Source organism: Triticum aestivum, unplaced genomic scaffold, assembly GCF_018294505.1.
Source record: "Triticum aestivum cultivar Chinese Spring unplaced genomic scaffold, IWGSC CS RefSeq v2.1 scaffold241159, whole genome shotgun sequence".
NCBI classification, from domain to species: Eukaryota; Viridiplantae; Streptophyta; class Magnoliopsida; order Poales; family Poaceae; genus Triticum; species Triticum aestivum.
Window position 1 is genome coordinate 1 of NW_025225863.1, and position 5,309 is coordinate 5,309.

General features: G+C 44.4%; 1 long non-coding RNA gene across 1 annotated transcript; it reads right to left on the minus strand.

Moving 5' to 3' along the window:
* Positions 1-2,390: 2,390 nt before the first annotated feature.
* LOC123172401 (uncharacterized) lies at positions 2,391-4,577 on the minus strand. The gene is made up of 4 exons (XR_006485571.1): positions 4,249-4,577; positions 4,081-4,168; positions 3,906-3,992; positions 2,391-3,822 (listed from the first exon to the last, which is right to left on the minus strand). It is a non-coding gene; the product is annotated as an uncharacterized lncRNA (long non-coding RNA).
* Between the last annotated feature and the right edge of the window lie 732 nt (positions 4,578-5,309).

A 5,309-nucleotide genomic window follows, 5' to 3' on the forward strand; every position in this document is an offset into this window, starting at 1 on the left:
AGATTGGCTGGGTCGGACTAGGCAGTCTGACGGATCGACGCAAGTCGGTTGGTACAGAAGACGGTGATGGGATCGGCGACGACGACATAGGAGCGTGATGCTGATGGTGACCGACTTCTGGGGCGTGGAAACACGTGGCACAGGCCCCGAGGGCTTGTGTGGCTTCGACAAGACTATGGCGCCGGATTGATTCAAGGTGGTGTATACACGGAGCTTGAAGTCGATGAGGCGTGGGGGTGGATTGATCATCTACCATGAAGTCATGTTGAAGATGGAGCTGAGGTCTGACGGAAGACTTCACTCGATGCTGATTGAGGGGCTACGGCGTAAGCCGACAGAGAGTCGAAGCCTATTCAGCAGGAAAAGCGAGTGACATGCAGTCTGGACTGGAGCCCAGTGGTCTGATGGAAGCGTGAAACTCGTCATCGGTCGGTGATGATCGGTGGTACTCTGCGGTGGAGGTTGAGTGGTGTGGGTTCGCGACCCTTGAGACTCGATCAGGACAGCGGAGGCTCGACGCAGTAATAGCGGCGAGGCGTGCGGTACGCATAGGACATGGAGACGGGCCAGGGCTCTGGTGGTCATGCATGTGATGAGACAGCTGCGAATTTGACTCGGGATGACTACAAGCAATGGTGAAATTCCTTCAAGTTTCAGATAGACGGTCAATAAAGAGCGGTGGTGTTGAGTTCAGGTAACTCTTATGTGTGACATTTAATATGTGAGTTGTTCACTTTCATGCAGGTCAGTGATCGGTGTGTGATGACGTTGACGGATACTCTGGAAGTTGGGAGCACAAATTGAGTAACAAGGAACTTAATTTTGCTCGAGTGTTGACTGTGATCAAGAAAAGAAGGGACTACAAGTTGCAAGTGGAGTCATATGGAGTCTTTGGAGTAGCAGCGGTGCTCATGGGATAAGCTCAAATCCAATGTACATGAAAGTTTGACGCATGGACAAATTCAAGGTGTTGAAATATATTCGTCAGGGTGGAGTTTGTTGGAGTTGTGTCGAATATTGTGTACAAAGTAGGTTACAGTTGAACTTGTAGTTGTATTGTGTTTACAGGATATGGAGTCGTGTCCAAGTAGGACACTTGTATCCTAGGCCTCTCTTATATAGCGGGGGTAGACACACAATGTAACCTATGCCAACATAATAGCACCGGAATGCAGGGGAAGCCGGCGGCATGTGCCGGTGTCCAGGGCGACCGGGTGCGGTATTGTAGCGGTGTCATGGGGAGGAGCGCCCATAGTCAAGCCCCGGAGATGTAGCCATGTCAATGAACCTCGTTAACAAATCTCGGTGTCGTGCCTCGGTTGATTGGTTGGTCTTCGGATGATCAACAGTATGCCTCAAATTTATTCTAACAAAACTGCTAACGTGCAGTTTGCTTGTCACGTACTAGGATTACCTATCCGAGTAAGTATCAAATCAAGCTACGTTAGTAATAGTACTGGTTAGCCGTGTCAGATTCAAGTTTACTCCTTGTGGGTATATTGAGTACTAGATCGTGGATGGCGCGCGTTGCCGTGCCCGTCCATTTTGATTGTTGTTTGATAGAGTTAGAAATTTATGTAAAACATGTAGCTCCTGTTTGTTATGAAATGAGAGGGTGGAGACTGGAAGTTCCATCTAGTCTCCATTGGCTTGGTTTTGGGCCTTATTTGTTTGCATTGGACATGGACCACAGCACAAACCTTAATAGTGCATGTTGTCTCCTTAGTTCATCCAATAAAATGGTACGAATATATATTTAGGGTTAAACTAACAAGAGGAAAAATTAAATAGGCGTTACAGGAAGACAATTTTCTGCATTACCTTCGGCATTTTTGTGACAAAAATATGTAGTTTTGCAAGCAAATAAAACTAAGGAATCACATATATATAGTTAGAATTTTGTCTAAGTGAAAATATAAGCATCAGACCAAATTAATTTTCCTCCAAAAACACCTAATTTTTCTATACAATGATATTGTACAGAGTAATTACAGCGCATTGCTGCGCCCACCCAACTTAAAAATATCTTAACAAAAGAATGGTAGAAATATTGAGAAAATTTTGTACTATCTGTAACCATCACAACTTTGTTCTATCTTCAACATAATATTTATATCTTCACAAATTCCATACATCTAATTTAAGATAATAGTCCCAGTACAATAGTAAGGCATAATATGTACAAAATCTGGCTAAAATAAATCCATCCAACTTCTTCTCATGCCACACAAAAATACTCTTCCAACAAAGTCCACATAGTGACGGTAACTAAGGAATATAGTACTTGTACATGTACATGCTGGTGTAGTTAATCGACATTTTGTATTGATGCAATCTGTAGCAGCAGGAATAGCACACCACACATGGGAATAATGGTTAGGCAGGGAAAATAAAGCAGTAATTCGTATTCAACTGGCAAACAAACCGTTACGGCCCCAACTTGTTTTGCGGCATCCGTGAATTTAAACAAAAATGAGCCGTGACATAAGAATGCTAGGCACATGGAGATATAATTGTAAAAAAACATGTGCACAGAATCACAATGTTCCACTTTGAGGAGGGCAAGAATGAAACAACCATAAAGTAAATACAGTATGCTTTCACATCACACATTGAGATTTGGGGTGCTAAATTATACAATTATCTTAGGCATCAGGCTGCCAGTGCTTGGACATTAACCGGTGTGTCCTGATGGCCTCAATGTCATCCTTGTTGTGTATTCGTAGCGAGCAGCATTCTCGAATAAATGGCCACAAAAGTGGTAGCAATAGCTGAAACAGAAGTTATTAACAATATATGATTGAGGAAATAACTATGTGAATACGACCCTTGAGAAAGCTAATAGTTCAAGAAAACGAAGAAAGAAACGAAATTTACTTGAAATTCATATTTAAGTTTCTGTAGGATTTCCCCATTAACTCGTGATAAATGGAATGGTGTCCTCTCAAAGTCACAAGCTCATCTTGTAATGATTGTGATACAGATCCACCGAGGCTCCACTGATCGAGCAGAAATAGACCACATTGCTTAGAAATGTTACTGGCTTTGGCTGAATAGCGGCAAGATTTCAATGAGACCAAGTGAGGGTTACTCATATGTCACTACTCGATACAAATTGACGGAACTATTATTTGTTTCCCAAATGATACAGTTTTGAAATAATTTATGTATGTTCCTTATCTAAAAGGACTAAGTTCTTATCCCTTTCATCATAGAAATAGCTTCCACGAAGCTCAAAGCCTTAGGAGAGAAAATAAAGAGAAGTCATGTTCTTAGGTCAACAGAACAAACTATGTCTGCGTAATTCTGTAGAACTTGGGCACTAACCCTTTTGAAAATATTGTACCTTGTTAGAGCTGACACCATGCATATGAGCATGTAAAATCCTAGAATACAGGTTCTGCTATGTTTGCATTCAATGTATTACATACTTCCCGTAAAGAAGAAATGAACCACCAAAAGAAAAATAAACACCATACACCATACATATAAGCATGTAAAAATTTGTGTTGTATTTTGTGGTATGGAGAAGTCAGAAAAAATTATATACTCAAAAATAATTAAAGAGACAAGATCAGATGAAGTAGACTTACAATTAGTACCAATTCTTCAGATTAACTTGAACGGATAAATAGCATTTTGTCAAAAGTACTTGCAGCAATTGAGACAAGAGCGCACAATGCAGAAAACGTAGTCTATTCAGCAGATCTTCTCATAATTTTGTGAAAACATGCTTCTCTTGCTCAGGTTCCAGAATTTCGGCATCACTTTAACTGCAGATGAGTGCTTCTTTGCCATCTGAACAAATAGTAAATTCTCCACCTACCAACAATGGATTGATGAAATAAGTGGCCCTATCAAATACAAAAAAATCTCTTACGGGTCATTTCTGGCTTGCTACTCACTTGTTTAATCAATATGTTGCACAACTATTACGTTGTCGGGAAGCAAAATGGTTTGAACCCAGTCATTATCCTCCAATCCCAAAGACACTGAGCAGACGATTTTTTAATTAATAGTCTAATTTAAAACAATTAAATTGGCAAGACATGCAGAATAACCTAGCTGATTATGTTTTACCTCTTCGTATCATGGTCAAACAGCAACCTCATCTCCATCTCTTCGGATGATTAGTGGCAGGGTAATGACAAAAACCATGATGTCCGATCTGCACAAAAGGTGAAAATTAGGTTCAACATAATGGTGCTCACGGGAGGAAGGGGCGGCAGGGAGGCTAGGCGTGGTTACCTTTCAACGGACGGTAGCGGAACCATGGACCGCGCACTCGTAACCCAACCTAAAGGCCGCGGCATCGTTGCCGAGTATCCAGCGGATGAGGCGCCGGCCATCATCGATGGCGTCCCTCCATTTCCAATTCGCAGGCGAACGACCGCGTCGGCTGGATCGGCCGGCCCCCGATTCACCCGCATCACGCGCGGCCGCCGGATCTTCTCGCCGGCCAGGGCGTTCGTCGCGTCGGCCAGAATCCAGCGCGGTGGCCATGGGAGTCGTCCCTCCCGCATCGATCGGATCAGAACCCAGAGTGGTCGGGAGGAGCCGCCATGCGACCTTGCGAACCAAAAGAAGGGGTTGCGATAGCCGCGTGATAGAAGGCCATTAAACCCGATTTAACGACAGAGGCCCAAAAAAGTTCCCGGAGCAGCGGCCCAGAACGGTCGGGGCTCAATTGCAGCGAACGAAGCGAGCGAGTACATGTGATCCAGGGCCAATCCGACGGGCAAAAATGGCAAAAAGTGAGGATCGGACGGCTGTGCATGTTGATGGCCTGGGATGGCTCGAAAGTTGCTCAGTTATAATGATTCTAAATGAGTACGAGTGCTACTAGGCTATCTAGTGTCTTGATCAGGTAGTGTATATATACATAACCAAGGCTGCACTGTGTCTTGATCAGGTAGTGTCTTGATCAAGCGAGGATTTCATAGTAAAAGAAACAAAGAAAAAGAGAGCCTCGTACTTCCGGTGTTCCGTGTCTGTCTACCCCAACGCCGTCTACGGGTGCACTACTGGGAAGATGTACTACCAAGAGAAGGCGGAGCACGAGAAGACGTCTTCCAACAAGGCCAGCTCCATCGGTCAAGTGGGACGGATTGTGAAGATGGGACCTTGCGGTGGCGGACGGGGCATCGTCAGAGACATTGACCCCTGCAACTTTCGCCGCATACTTAAAATGGTTGTCTGGCATGGCGGTGCGGTCAGCGGCGTGTTGGGGCTTTATGACCTGGACGACCAGGAGGGGGAGGAGCTGATCGGCCGGGAAGGCAAGCGCTCAGAGGTACTCCCTCCGTTCC